The sequence below is a fragment of the Anser cygnoides genome, chromosome 2 (genome assembly GCF_040182565.1).
Source record: "Anser cygnoides isolate HZ-2024a breed goose chromosome 2, Taihu_goose_T2T_genome, whole genome shotgun sequence".
In the NCBI taxonomy this organism is placed as follows: Eukaryota; Metazoa; Chordata; class Aves; order Anseriformes; family Anatidae; genus Anser; species Anser cygnoides.
Window position 1 is genome coordinate 112,863,140 of NC_089874.1, and position 15,782 is coordinate 112,878,921.

Genomic DNA, 15,782 nt, shown 5'->3' on the forward strand with positions numbered 1-15,782 from the left:
CTACGCCCACCCCAGCCCGCGGGGGCCGCCCCGGGGAGCGGGGACGGCTGCCCCCCGCCTCCCCGCCGTCAGGGCAGCGCCGCCACCATGTTGGCTCGGCCGGAGGGGGCCGCGCCGCCGCCATCCCGCGGCGTGGGGGCCGCCCGGCTCCTCCCCGCGGCCTCTGACTCGGGCGGGGAGCCTCGCCCGGAGGCAGCGGCGGGCGAGGCGAGGCCGGGCAAGGCGAGGCGAGGCGAGGCGGAGGAGGGGCCGGCGGTGCCCGGCGGAGAAGCCCGGCCGTAGGGGCGGGGAGTCTCCTCCTCCCGCCGCCAGGCTCCGGCTCCCCGCACGCACCGGAGCGCCCGGCTCCCTCCTCCTCCTCCTCCTCCCGCTCCTCTTCCCTCCTCCCTTCCCCTCCTCCCCCCCTTCCCTCCCCGGGTCGCCGCGGCTCCGGGAGGAGCGGGGGGGGCCCCGCTTCCTTCCCTCTCCCCCCTCCTTCTCCCACCGGCGCCGCCGAGGACAGGCAGGTGAGGACCCGGCCGCGCTCCGCCGCCCCGCGGGGAGAGGCGGCCGCGATGGCGGCGGCGGTGGCGGCGGCCGCAGCGGAGGCGCTAGGCCCCGGCCGCCCTCCCCCGGCCTCTCCCCGCGCCGCGACCCCTTCCTCCGCCCGAAGTTTCTCGCCAACTTTCCTGCCGGGCCCCGCCGGGGCACCGAGCGGGGAGGCGGCGGGGCTGGGGGGGACCGCACCCGGGGGGGGCGAGGAGGCACGGCCCGGGGCCGGCTGCGGCTCCCCGGGGACCCCCGGGGAGGGCTCGGAGCGGGGCCGCGGTCGCTGTGGGGGGGCCTTGGGGCGAGATCCAGGAAACTGGTTTCCGAAGGGGCTGTGCGCGCCTCGGCTTGTTTTATTTTATATATATATATATATATATATGTATGTATGTATTTTTTTTTTCGTTCGGTGTTCTGGTTTGCGTCCCTCCACCTAGCAAGAACACGACTGCTTGAGATTTCTGAGTCATTAATTTGAATATTCAGTCATAACACTTCATCAAACCTCCTCATGTTCCTTACATTTTTTTAATTTTTTTTTTAAAAAAAGCATTAAAAACACACAGGCCCCCATCCCCGCAGACACCGCGTGCAACTTTTCTTGCTGCAGACCCCCAGGCGTGCGGTGAGTGGAGTTATGTGTGCGTCCCTCCAGGCGAAGGGCTAGCAGCGCGTTGCCTCCCTGCCTTACACCCTGCATGGGTTCACTGCGTTTGCTTCAGGATGGTCCCTTCCAGATGTCGGATGCCTACAGAGGCACGAGCCAGTTTGTGTCAGAGAAAGTAGGATATGAATACGAGCGAACCTCGTGATTGCTGAGAAGGTTCGTTCAGGCCTACCTGCTGAATTTGAGCCCAGGCAGAGGCTGGTTGTTAATTAGAAAATAGCTGTATGAATTTACTTTAACTGGCAGGCTAAGACAAACCCAGCTTAAAACCTAGGACGTGTTGCCAAGGAAAGTGTATTGTATTTTTCTTAACAATTCGTCAGCAGCTGAATGAAATTTCAGACAAATTTTGCAAGCAAAATTGACCTTTAGTTGAGGAAGTGAGATACAAAAGTTTAATTGTCTCTTTTCTTTTTCATTTTTGGAAACCAAGACTATAAAGAAGGCTTTCTAATAAAACCGTGTTGTCAGTTACGTTTGTAACACTGTACTTCATACACCACAACAACTGTATGTTTCTGCAGGCTTGGTAAGTTTAAGGATTGTTCCTTTCCAGCCCAAAAAAAAAAACAGAACTGGTATGTGTGTTTCCTATGCATGTTTGTAAATTCAGCTGTAGGGGGTTTCTACTGAACATGTGCGTAAAGCAGAGACCCTGGGTGTGTTTTGTACAGCCAGGGTGCGAGGGTTAATTTCAGGATGAGGTAGCATTTGTGACATGAACAGAAGGAGAGCAGCACTGGCACTCAAAGGGACTGTGCTGAATTTCAGAAACAAACAAACAAACAAAAAAAAACCACCCACAATACCAAGTATATAAAACTGTGTCAATAGTTGGTAACAGTGATTGCCAATAATTGTTTTATTCCACCAGTTTTGTTAGCTTTATTTCCTCAAGAAGTGCAACTCAAGTGCAACTGCAACATCTGTGTGCCTGTCAGTCTCTCTAACAAATCTTCCAGCTGTTAGCCAATTTCAAACAAATTTGGCAGCAGAGGTCTCCCAGGTGGACAATTTGTACGGAATTTGCGAAAGTAAGGAAGCCAGGTAGAAAAGAGCTCTTAAGCTGCACACCGGAGAGTTCACATGAGCACTTCATTCGAGCTGGAAATCGACGCAGGAAATTAGGCTTCACCGGTTCTGCTGTTCGCAGAGCTGCCCGTGTAGTTTTTAATAACTTCCTAATTTTTGAACCCCTAGTACTCCTCTTTGAAATCTGGAGAATTTCATTTGGAGTGAGGGTGAGGCCGTGGTAGCTGTAATCTGTATTTCATATTATAAAGAGGGATTTATTTTATTCTATTTTTTTAATATTTACGACCTAACAGTTCTCTGGCTATGAAATAAATGAATGGCACTAAAAGTATATTGGAATAGCCAACTTGTTTGAAATAGCTAAAGGAGTGTCACACTTAATAAATCTTTGGTGTGGTGCATAGTGAGTACCAGAATTATTTCTAGAAAAATTGCAGTTTATAATTTAGTTGTTTTTTTTTTTTTTTTAACAATCCTGTTCTGCACCGGAGGAATATTCTTTGTTTTGAGACCTGTGTACTTCCTGCAATTCCAGAAGATAAGTCAGGACTGTGTTCACGCTGATAAAAGATTGTCATCATGTGACAGGGATGTGAACGTCTGCGTTGTGGCTCATGTCAGTTCATGTGGCCAAAGTTTACTTTATGAACGCAGTAGCTGCACGGTTTTACTTTCCTATATGCTCTGTATGTGGGCAAAAGCAGCATGTTTCCAGTAGCTGATTCCTCATGTTCAGACTGATAGTTAAGAGAAATACATTCTTTCATCTTTATTTCCCATTTGGATCAGACTGTTTTGCCCTGTACTTTGATCACAGTTTGAGTACGCTAACTTGATGTTAATTTAGAAATCGGTGTCAGTATTAACACGCAGACTACTTCAAGAGCGCTTGCTTATTCGGCTGTGTCGTATTGGGCAGATATTGTCAGGTAGGACACCTTCCATGCCTGTGCAGTCTCCAGTTTTTGAGAAGCCCTTCTGAAAGGTTTCAGCTTCTAGCACTGGAAATCCTCTGTAAGTTGACAGAACAGGTCCGGTATTGAGGAAGAAATGTAGTTTCTAAAACTACTGTTAAAAGTAGGGGCTGATTTTTAGGGTCCCAGAGGAACCACCTTTGACTACGAGAAGGTAGCTCATTCTCTGTCTTTATTTCATTTCTCTCCTTGAGAATGCCAGTAAGGTGCTGCTCTCTGGTGCTGGATTTTATGATGTAGCGACCACTATTTCTTGTTAATGATTTTTATTTTGAATACAAACTGCCTTACGGTTGCCATATGGTAACTTCTTTCAGTCGCTGCAGTCCTGGGCTGCATTCAAACCAGTGACTTGGAGCTGTGGGGTTCCAGAGCGTGTTAGCAGTTGCCAGGTTTTGAAGGCAAACCTGAACAAATTCCCATCTGTATGCTGAAGGGAAGAAGCAGTATTGAGAAGATGCTGTCAGCTAACTACAGGACAAGTTTAATTTTAGTCTTTCAGAGGTCATTCTTACTGCCAGTTCCACCTATGGGAATAGGATTTATTCTTAATGGTGCCAGTGCATCAAAGCAGCGATCAGCACCAAGGCAGGTTGGTGAAGCGAGTGGGACTGCACCCTTAGGTAACGTTAACACACACGGCTGGTCGAGGGATCGGAGATCAAGATGATAGTAATGGTAGTGAGAGAAGTAAAGAAGTTATTAGTTGCGCACAAGTTTTATTCTCTTTATATTTAAATGGATATTCTTTAAAAACGTGACTGGCGATGGGATTAAAGCCACCAAGCATCCCTTTCTGTTGTCCCTTCAGGTAGGTGCCTGTGTGGAGTGCTGGGTCTTGCACTGGGTCTCATGCTCTGTCCCAAAAATTAGTAAGTGAAAGCTGCACTCTGCTGCAAAGAGTCCCTGGGCCAAGGGTCTCCTCTGGGGACTGCCTGCTGTAGGCTTTTGTCCGACCCCGCAGCTGAGCGGGATGCTGCAGAAGGGATTGTCAGCAAGCGCATCTTTAGCCATGCTGACTGTTATCGCTGAGTTTGGGGTTTTGTTTCGATTTTTCTTGACTGTAGTCTTACGTAATGTTACAGGATATGGCTGGAGAGTGCCAAGGAAGTAGTGACCACCAAAACCTCAGGCAGGCATTATATGGTTTTCAACTTTTTGAGTACTCTGAGAGGCCACATATGGAGTTAGATGACCTTTTTTTGGCTAGGCTAGCTCTGTTTTATCTTTGTATTTTTGGAAGGCAAATGTTATCGTAATAGCATTATATAAGATAGATATAATCAATACAGATACTTAAATCTCAAGCGTTTATGTAAGTTGTGAATTCTGATGGTGCTACTGAACTTCAAAAAGCTTGTCTTTCAAATCAGTACTTCAGGAGGAAGCAAAACTTCTGTGGTTTAAGATACATGTTTCTGTGGTTTTCTTCACACCAGAAGTCTAGAGATGTCTGAGAAAAAATAAATGATCCTTCAGAAGCTTAGAGCCATGCTTTCTGTTTGGATTTTAGAATGAGGCTTACAGAAGTGAGTATCTTCATTTACTTACATTGCTGGTGAGCTGAGTAAACACGGTCACAGGAGTTAATCTTTGTAGATCGGGGTCTCTAACTTGTTTCTGGGGAAACTTCGGCACGTTTGGTGGCGTTAATCTGATATTTCAAGTTAGTCTTCATATCGGGGGGCTTTGGTTCACTGGGGTTAACTTCCTTCCTTTCCACATGCCCAAAGCACCTTCTAACCTTATAAAAATGAGACAGTAGAAGTGTTTTATCCACAGTGTGAATAACAGAGCATAAATGCAGTCAGGTCTCAGGTATGCTTACCAGGATCGATGGCCCCATAGCAAAAGAGCAGTAGGAGCAGAGGACAGCATTCATGTTTGTCCGTGCTCAGCTCGAAATGTTTGTCCACGGTTCAGGAAGACCTTCTAATGCTTCTACTCCGTGCTGGGAAAGTTCAGCTTCAGGAAGAAAAATGCAGTTATCTGGGCTAAAGGTTCTGAAATTTTCAACCGTACTTAATGCCCTCACGACTGTAATAAAAGACAGTGCTTAAGTGAGGTGTTTAAAGAGTAATTAGAGGGTACCCTGAATCCCTTGTGTATTGCAGTTGTGTAGCGTGGTAACTGCTTTTGGCAGTCAGCCAGGAGAAGACGACATAAAACAAATTAATGCTGAACAATCCCATGCTAATAAGTTATTTTTAAGTGCAGTTAGACAACAAAATTAATATTTATGCGTAAAATTTGATGAAGGAAAAAATAGGTCCGAGTTGTGTTGTACTTTTTTGCTTTTCAAGAACGTTTTATTGGAAACTAAAATCACTACACTTGTAATTAATTAAAAAACAAAACAAAACCCTCCCAAGTGCTTATGTATATACCTTGCTCTACTCTTCTACACTCTTCATGCTTCTGGTTGTCTTCACCAGCCTGGCTTGTTCAACACAACTACTCTGTTTTGCCAGTGACAGTACCACAAAGTCCAGAAACCGTCCTTGGCACGGGCTTTCTTGGTTCTTATGCTCCTGAACACCCTGAAGACACGGCACAGCTTGCCATCCCAGGCAGTAGGTGCTAGTGGTAGGCTTCTGATCCAGTTCAGGGGGAGATTGGGGTTAGATGGACTGCTGGTGAGATGTTCTTTCAGTGGGTTTAACTGAATAATGTGTGTGCATCGGAGAGGAGACGCAGCTAAGGTTTTGGTCAAAGCATGCTCCACTGAAAAATGAATACAGAATTAATATATAGGCGATATTCTAGTTTTCAAAATCTACATTTACCTGTTAATGCTTTTTCCTACAGATTGGCAGAAAAATGTTTCAAGGAGCTATTATGTGGTCAAGAAAGGAAATCCAAATATAATAACAGAAGTTCTATACTGTAAACTTCTTAAAATCAGCAAGTTTAGTAGTACATTTTCCTTTTTTAAAAAATTTTCTTTGATTCTGATATTATTTTTCTGAATGTCTGCAGTTTGAGATTAAAACCTTATCTTAGTACTTTCCAAACTGAGGTCTTCAGAAGCATATTCACAGGCAAAATTTTTGGTGTTTCAGAAAAAAATTAACAAAGTTATCCTGTGAGAAACTGAAAATTAAGGGCCATGTGTAGGTCTGAAATATGTTTGGAGTGAGTGGTCTCCAAACACGGTTTAAAAATGTTATATAAATTTGTTTTATATGATTTTAAAATGAAAAATTTGCACAGAACCTAGTAGCAAACTTCCCATTTTAAAGACGTGGCTTTTATGTTCATGTAAGGACTAAGCAAGGGTGAGATGGAATGGGAGGAAGGCACATGGTGGTAGAAGTGAATGTTTTGTGTCCCTTTTCCCATAATGTTTGGAGCTGAAAACAAAATGTGCAGGCAGAATGTTTTACTTCTGATTTTTTTTAATGATTTAGTATTTTAGATTAGCTCTGATTTCAGTAATTCAGTCAAAATAGTCCATGTTTCCACATAGGTGCAAACTCATTTGGTGCTACTATGAAGCTGCACGCCTTACGTACCACTGGGTAATTTCCCTTAGTAGAAAGTCTTGCAATATGCGACAACTGAACCTGAAAGCACAGATTATTATGTTTCCTAATGCAAATTTATGTAAGGCTTAGGTAACATCCCTGGGGCAAAGGCCTTTCTCTGCTTTGAGTGATGGCCAGCCCAGGTGAGTTGTGCGTCACTGTTGTAAGAAGGCTGTTCCTACTGCATGGGCGTTGGAAACCTGGGTTTGTCTGGTTTTGTTTTTTTTTTTTTTATCTTAAGTTGTAACAGTGTTTTTCCTCTTTGATGCTCATATTCAGTACATAAAGCCTCCTGAAAGGACAGCTGTCATGGATCAGACCAAAAGTCTAGACCAAATATCTCTTTATTAAGAGATTATTTAGAGATATTAAGAGTTTATCCTGAACTCAGAAATAATGAAGTCTCCAGTAAAAGTTTTTGGAACATCACTTACGGGGAAAATTTCAAAGTAGGTTTGTTCAGCTACAGGTGGTGGTTCTGATTCTGCCTGTTTTATATGAAAAGTATTCAGGTTTTCTTCCAGCTGTAGTATCTCAAAATGTACACGTGCTTTCTAGTTTCTGAGGCACTTGATATTTGGGACTTTTGCCAAAGTATGTTTTCGGTTGTGTTTTTTTTTTTTTGTGCATGTCTGTGTTCCTCCCCCAAGTTCTAGGTAGAAGGCACATTAATAGAACGACAACCTCCTGAAATCAAAGGGAGGGTTTTAACTGATTTTTGAAGATTGGTTTAAGGGGTTGTTAAAAGTTATAATAGTACAGTCCAGATCTCATCTGTACCTAACTGGAAAGCATGCTTTGGAGAGAGAGGGGGTATACTGTTCTCGCTGTAGACACCCATATTTAATTCCTTTTTCATTGTAAAGTTAAATACTCTAATCAGGAATGTATATAGTAAAATACTATTCCTTTTGAAAACAAGTACTTGTGAAACAAAGAATTGTAGGGAAAAACAGGATAATTCCTGAGCTACAGTAGTCAGTGGAAATTGTCCTGAATAAAATTGCTTTTCTCAGCAGCTATACTTTTTCAAGCCTGAAAAGTAAGTAGGTATTGTATTAATATTCTTTGAAGGTTAGAAAAAAAGGTTATGTTGTTTTTTTTTGGTGTTTTATGTTGTTGGTATTGACTTTTTTTTTTTTTTTTGCATTCTGGAGTTTTCAAATGAGCGAGCAAAATTCAAGGACAAAACTCTCAATTCCTGAAATAACACAGAAATTAAGCAGTGACTTGTACATGGTGTTAGAGGCTAAAATGCAATAGTAATATGACTATAATTTTCTTGTTTTTTTTTTTTACTTTTAAGTACAGCTTTGTACTTGAAGTACAGTTCTACACTTAAAACGCAATTCATAAATCATAGTGATTGAGGTTGCTCTTATCACTTTAAAAGTAGCTTGCTGAATAATTATATATATTATATAATTTGCTAAAGATATCAATCTCCTTTTTCATTCTAGGAAATATTTCATACACTGTAAAAACCTGTAGAACTGATTGATTCAGGTTATCATGATACACGAAAAAAGACACAAGTGATAGTTTAGAGATGGAAACCATATTGCTCTGAAAATAAAATTGGTTTGTTCATACAAAGTAGGTATATTTAAGTATTCTTGAATTAATTTGCATTGGTTATTAAATGTAGGACTTTTTTATTAACTTTTTTTTTCCACCTTTAGCTTAAGTCTGATGTACCATCCAAATACTATTTACATTTGGTGTGTACATGGTAAAACCATGGCCAAGTTAATACAGGGTGATTTGTAAAGTGACTTAAGTTAACAAGCACAGCACCTTGATTTTATATGGTATTTTAAATGAATATTTTAACCTGGTTTTGTACTTGTACTTCTTAGCTCTTTTCCCAGACAAAGAGGCTGAGTATTCCAGGTCAATAAAATAAGTTGACTATAACTGTATAGTAGGGTTTGTGCTAATCTTGCTAGTTTTTTTGCCAGTGACATGGATTTTCCAATTGTACTGTTTAATAATAAAATGTCTTAATAACTCTTTTAAGTTACGTGTATATTTGTTAAACAATGAAACCGAAATTTATTTGCGAGATAGTTTTTTCTTTCCATTTTGTGTTCAGTGGCATTTGAATGGGAGCTGTGATTGAAATTCATATAAATAACCAGTGTTATATTTTAAGGTGTAAGTTGTTAACATGTTGACTTTTAGATAAGGTTTTAGAAGGTGATAATTTGAATGGAAAGCCCATTTTGTTTTAAATCTGATGGGTATATTTACAAAAGGGAATGTTAGCTTCCATTTGTTAATTGGTTTTGGTTACCAAAAGCTCTGAAATGTTAGAATGAATGGATCTGTACTTGTAAGTTTTAGTTTTCTTTGAAGACATGAACAACAATCTGGCCTCTTCTGATCATATTTTGCCTGAATGTTTCACAGATTGTAGTGAACTGATATTTATATAATTTGGATGGAAATCCTCCATACTTGTAAGAGAAGCTGGTGGTTAAGGTACATCACCTTGAATCAGAATTTGAACGCTGGTTAAAAGTGAGCTCTGCCTGATTTGAATTGGTTTAAAATTTTGTTAGCTAGCATAATTTGAATACAATTGGACTTAATATAGGTTATCCTAACAGTAAATTTAGGTCTTACTATAAATAGATGTTGTAATTAAAAATAAATACTTATTTCTCAACTTTAAATATTAAAAAATGCAACCGGACAGGTAACTTTCCATTATAACATGGCTTGTGCCCAGCTAGCATATGACTCTGTTTGCCTGTGCAGAACTGGTATATTTTCCTTTTGCTCTTGCAAGAATACTCAGAAGTTAATGTTACTTACTGCGTTAGATGTCATATAGTATAAGCAGGTAACCAGATAATTTAGATGTCTGAATCAGTTCATCTTCAGGCTGACAAAGGAACCTGCCAAAACTTTGGAGCCAGCAATCGCAGCGTGAGAGATTCTTGAGGAAACCCCAATGTGCTGATGGGCAATTGGGAAGTGTGTAAGTGTTGTTGCTGCATGACTTGTACAGCTTGCAAACCGTGCAATTGACCTGTTGCTTCTGTTGACCTATTTCCTAGACTTGGACTTTTCCCCGCCTCTCGGTTCCTGTGAAACTGAAAAGACGAAGCAGGATGCATTAAATGATGCAGCTCTACAGCCAGAAAATTGGAATGGGGTTATTATTATTATTATTATTTTTAAAACCTTGCCATATTAAGCAACTTCTTACATGCTTTAAACTGAAGTGGAAATCAGACTTTTTTCCATTTTTGAATTGTTCATTTAGTCAAATCAATTGTATGATTTTTTTCAACTAATTAGGAAGTGGAAAAACCCGAATCTGTTCTTATTCACGGATATTTTAGTTTTGCTGTTCTAGGACCTGATCCTTTTTCATGTTGAAGTTAAGTGCAAAATTCCTCCTGACTTCAGGGAGAGTTGGTTTAGCTTTACATAAAAGGACCAAATTGTCCGCTGGGATAAGTGGAGGCAACTGTATTGAAGTAGGCTTCACTGGAGTATAAAATGAAGACAAAGAAGTGTGGCCTGCCTTTACAGGAGTGAAATTGGATCTGCTGTCTCAAACAGCTAGGCTCATTTAGCAGTGAATCAAAGAAGTTTTTTTCCTTTTTCCAGTTAGATAGAATCGGTTGTTCTGATTCACTGCACTGAGCAATTTCAGATGTCACTTACTTTTGACTAGAGATATTTTACAGTATCAGTCTTTTAGCACCGGAAAGCCGCAACCTGTTTATGAACTCTTGTGCATGTGTGATGTAAGAAATACGGGGAGAAAACACAAACACTTTCTGAACTGTTAGCAAATTTTCAAGCCGTTCACCTTCTCAGTTGCTTAAAGGGCTCTATATGCCATTTAAATTTGATATGATTTATATTACTAGTTATGTGGGGTTTGGGGGGCTTCTGTATTTTCACCTGCTTCATGTAGCCTCAGCAGCTGGGCAGGTCTTCTGAGGGGCTCTCCGTGGTCTTGCTGAGGTGGGAAGGAGATGCGCTTACACCAGAAGCTGGGCTGGATGTCAGCCTGTGTGTTTACCAGGGGTATGCAGAGTAATTTCACCGACTTCCACAACAGACAATAGCGTCTTTGGCATCTCTTTTGTGCTTTACACAGTGGTGTTGTCTGTGTTGTGTACGCAAACAAGGGAGAGAATTCGCAGAATGAACTGAAATACAGTGATTACTCATGTACTATTGTGTAATACTTCATGTAAAATGTATCGTGTGTCAATTTTGCTTATCAAGTCTTTCTTTCAGTGCTTCTAGTATCTGTTGGGATCGCAAATTAATTCAAGTCTCTGCAACTATTTTGACCTAAGCACTGGATGGCTTTCTTTTATTGCCTCTTTGAAGCTCCACAAAGGGAAGAAGGGCTGGCACGTTGTAATCCCCGTAGAATAATCGTAGAATGAGTGCGTAAATGCTGTTCAGCGTTCCTTTATTAATGTTTCACAAGCAAAATGAAATCCCATCAGTGGGAATAATGCAGATCCACGGCGCTCTAAGCTGTTTAAGCTTTCGCAGCTCTGCAAAAATAAAAATTCCCCAAATCCTGACTGCCGCTGCAATATTTCGCCGGGGTGGGGTTAAGCAGTAAATTAACATTCACTGTCATACTTGAGGTGCTAAATTTACAAATCAAAACCTAAAAGGGGCTTTAAGATTAGCCGTAGTTAGGAAGGTTATTGAAGCACGGGCTTCTTCCCGGAAACATCCTGTACTTTTGTTGTCTTCAGCTAGCTTCATCTATTCAGCGTCCTAACTGCTTTTCTGGTTTTTAGAAACTCTTGCTGCAACTTCTTTGTGACTAAAGCACATTGTCAATCAGCCCAAGCCTCCCCATGCCAGCCAACTGTCCCCTTAATGCAGCAATTCAATGGAATGAATAGAGCTCATACTTTAAGGAGACAATTGGCTACCAGAGCGAGTGCCAAGTTGATTTAACTTTGCACAAGTGTGAAAGAGTTTTTAAATGGATGCTGTCAACTAGTGTTGGCCCAAGGTTTCAGCTGCCTGAAAATTGTTATAATCTCATTGGGAGTATGTCCAAATTTGTTTAAAATATTTTAGTCAACCACTTCACTGCAGCGGGTATGAATATCGTAGGAACTATTGTTAGACGATCATCCTTGGTCTATCAAAACCATGGTAGATGTGCCCTGGCCAAATGTACAACATAGCTTTTATAATGGGCTCCATTTTTTTGGCAGTACATCACTAAATTGGTGAAAGAATACAGGATTCGTGTTGTAATCTGCTCTTCCACTGCAGTGTAATGCCACAGCTTGTGTTTGAAGCACTTAGTCGGATGCATAATACAGTACAAAACCACAACTGCAGCCTGCCATCCCTGTAAGGCTTGCAGAGCTGAGCCACCAGTTAGCCACACAGCTCCTGGCTTATCTAGTACCTGGAAATGTCTAGAGCTGTCTGGGATTTGGGAATACTGCATCATTTCTTTGCGGGCCAAAGTTTTTTGATGAATTTGTAGTGGGTTTGAAAGGATGCTCACGTTCTGGATACGCGTACTGGGCAGTACCAAACCCGCCCTTCGTTGGAGTGATGGTGTAAGCACAAGGCACCTTCTTAGCACAGTTTGTGGTCTGATAATTGTCGTCGCTGCAGCCTGAAGGGAAGACAGAAGGTGAAAAATGTTGTGAAAAAAAGCATGGAGAAGATGAACCCTAAGATTCCTAATGTCTCGATTGCTGGGAGGCTTGGGAATCTGTGAAGGGGAGCTACTTCTGTCAAGAGCACGACAAAATACAGGAATAAAACTAGCTCTGCAGAGATGTTTTTAACAAAATGCTTAATTTAAATTTAAATTTCTCCTAATTTAAATGTCTCCTCTAAAGGAGAGAAAAGGTCTTGTAGGCATGATTGTCATACAGTGTGCCTGGTAAACTCTTTTCCCAACGTTAAGTAACGAGTGTGTTTGGGGTGTGGGGGTGTTTTCCTAGCCTCTCTGAGATCATTTGGCCATTACAGCTGCAACAGCATTTCTATCGGTTTAGATACATTTGCCAGAGAAAAAAGAAGCATTGTTGTTTCAGTGCCTAGCTGGACTAAGCAGTTTTTTAAGGAGCGGCGTGAGATTGTCGGTTGTTTTAAGGACATCCCAGCTATTAGATGTGCAACTACTGTTGAGTGTATGTATTTGTGTAGATGTGAAAAATATTTAGTTTGGAAAAGATGGAGAACGGGAGCTGGAATAATTCCCAAGTATGACGGGCTGGAAGGTGTTTAGCAGCTGTCAGCATAACATGGTTTTATGAAGGGGAAATCATGCTGAAGGGGGCTAGAAACTGGCCGAACTGCTGGGCGTGGAGGGTCGTGAGCAGTGGTGAGATGTCCAGCTGCGGTCCGGTCACTAGTGGCGTACTCCAGGGCTCAGTAACAGGGCCAGTACTGTTCACCACCTTCACCACCGTCCTGGGTGAGCAGACAGGTGTGTCCTCAGCACATCTGCAGGGAGTACGAAACTGGGATGAGCGGTTTATAGACCAAAGGGCTGTGCTGACGTCCAGAGGGACCTTGACAGGCTGGAGACCTGGGCAGAGAGGAACCTCCTGCAGTTCAACAAGGGGAAGTGCAGGGTCCTAGACCTGGGGAAAAACAGCCCCAGGCACCAGGACACCCTGGGACCACCCTGGGAAGCAGCTCTGCAGAACGGGACCTGGGGGTCCTGGTGGACACCAAGTCGAACACGAGCCAGCAGTGTGCCCTTGCAGACAAGAAGGCCGATGGTGACCTGGGCTGCATTAGGCAGAGCACTGCCAGTGGGAGGGAGGTGGTGATCCTTCCCCTCTGCTCAGCACTGGTGAGGCCACCCCTGGAGTGCTGGGTCCAGTGCTGGGCTCCCCAGTACGAGAGGGACCTGGCCACGCTGGATAGAGACCAACATAGGTCTACAGAGATGATGAGGGGGTTGGAGTGTCTGACATGCGAAGACAGGCTGGGATTGCTGCCAGCTGGAGAAGAGAAGGTTGAGGAGGATCTCGTGTGTATGAATACCTCACAGGGTGGGTAAAGAGAACAGATCTAGACTCTTCTCAATAGTGTCCAGAGACCAGACAAGAGGCAGTGGGCACAAATCGTAATATGGGAAATTCCATATAGACATAATTGAAAAAGAAATTGTAAGGATGATTGAACACTGGACAGGTGGTCCAGAAAGGTGGTGTCATCTCCATCCTTGCTCGTAACTTTAAACTTAACTGGATACAGCCATTACCAACGTGCTGTGGTGGACATGGCTTTGAGCAGCAGAGGTGGAGTAGACAACCTGCAGATGTCCTTTCCAACTTTACCTGTTCAGGGTAGTTTTCATGTAAGGAGTAAAAGCGACACAGAAATAAGTGTCATAATTGAATTTTAACAAAACACAGGTGTTTAAAGGCAGAATATTTTTGTTTGTTTGTTTTGCCAGCCAACTTTTTTTTTTCCTGACATCTTGGGGAGGGGTGAAATAACTGTTTGCAACTGCATTGTTATCTTGGGTTTCTTTGCTTTCTGCTAGTAATATAAAGTCTGTGTATGGCCTCGTTGTCTGTCGTGCCTCCCTCTGCTCCATGGAAGGAGTGAAGAGGAGTTGGGATTAATTTCTCTGCTGCCTGGAAGGCTGAGCAGCACTAGAGGCTTTTAAGTTGAAGAAATGTTTTCATCTTGTGTTTGGAAAGGTGGTTTTTCAACATCTGTGATCGAATCATCTTTTTTTGTTGTTGTTCCTTAATGCTGTAAAAACTTAGGATGTGAACTCTATACTTGCTCCAATGTTGTCTTTACTAATGGTGACGAGGTGTTTTTTTTTGTTTTTCCTCCATATGTTTGACTAAACACCCTGAATTGTCGAATCCGTACTGTCATTGTGTTGGTGTTAGAACTACAAACTTGACTTAAACTAATACAAAATATAGATAAGAATCTGAAAGTGTTGCATGTGGATTTATATACACTGTTATATTAGAAATATGGTCACAAGGAAACCTGTCACAGGCAGGCATATATGAAACTTCTGAGCATACATCAGAAAAAGGCACCTGATGAGTTCAGTGAGATGGGACTCATTTTCAGCTCTGTCTTAGGACTTGTGAGTAGAAAATGACAGCACCGTCCTGAAGAAAAATTAGGTGAACTTCAACTTGAAATTTAGAGAGCATTTAGCAACCTTGTAAAATGAAGCTGCAATTTCAAACCATTGGTAAGGATAAAAATACTTGCGTATATTAAAAGTTGGCTTGGTGTAGTCCTTCTCTCAAGTTGCCTGGTTGTTGGTTATAATTTCTGTAGAAGTTCTCAATTCCTGTCTTCAAGCAAGATGTTAAAAGTTATACTTCCCTTTGAACAGTATCTTATTTATAAATGAATAACTGTGTTTTTACACATTTGTTTGTGTCTTCTGGTGATTAGGACCACTCTTAAATAGTTGACTAGCTCCTGCTGTACAGCAGTGCGTATTTATGGAACTATAATTTACAGACTGGAAAGATAAGAGAGTTCTTTTGATGCAACTAAATCTTTGTAGTATTACCGTTAAAGTAAATCTTTATCATGTACTGATCTCCCCCAAAATACTGTTTAAACTGTCTAAGGAAAATAAAAACATACACATCTCTTTCTAGAGGCTTACATTTATGCTTACACCCTTTAAGTCTAGCTTTCCAAACAGTAAGCAAGCAAACGAACATTGTACTTACTGTACGCAGTAAGCAACAAAGACACCATGTAGTTAAGATACAAATTCGTTTATGGATGATTTGCTATGGCTTAATCCGTATGTAACACTGATTTTTTTATTATTACTATCTTTTAAAAGGCTTCAGGAGAGATCTGAGGATCAGTAAGCTTGACACCTGTGCCAAGTAAATCAGTAAAAATAATAATGGAAGACAACATGGACAAACATGATGTGGTGAGGAAGAGTAAGGAGCCTGCTATGAAGGGATGTCATGTTTTGCAGACTCACTGGAGCTTTTTGAAGCTGTCAACAAGCACATGAATGAGTGAAATCTGACAGAAATAGTTCATTTGGATTTCCAACAG

The 15,782-nt window shown here is 42.0% G+C and overlaps 1 protein-coding gene across 1 annotated transcript in view; it reads left to right on the top strand.

Annotated features, from left to right (window-relative positions):
• Positions 1 to 213: 213 nt before the first annotated feature.
• Positions 214 to 15,782, top strand: part of YES1 (YES proto-oncogene 1, Src family tyrosine kinase) — a 52,180-nt gene continuing 36,611 nt past the window's right edge. The window contains exon 1 of the mRNA XM_048057947.2: positions 214 to 506. The gene's annotated coding sequence lies outside the window, so the exon portion shown is untranslated. The remainder of the gene's footprint in view (positions 507 to 15,782) is intronic.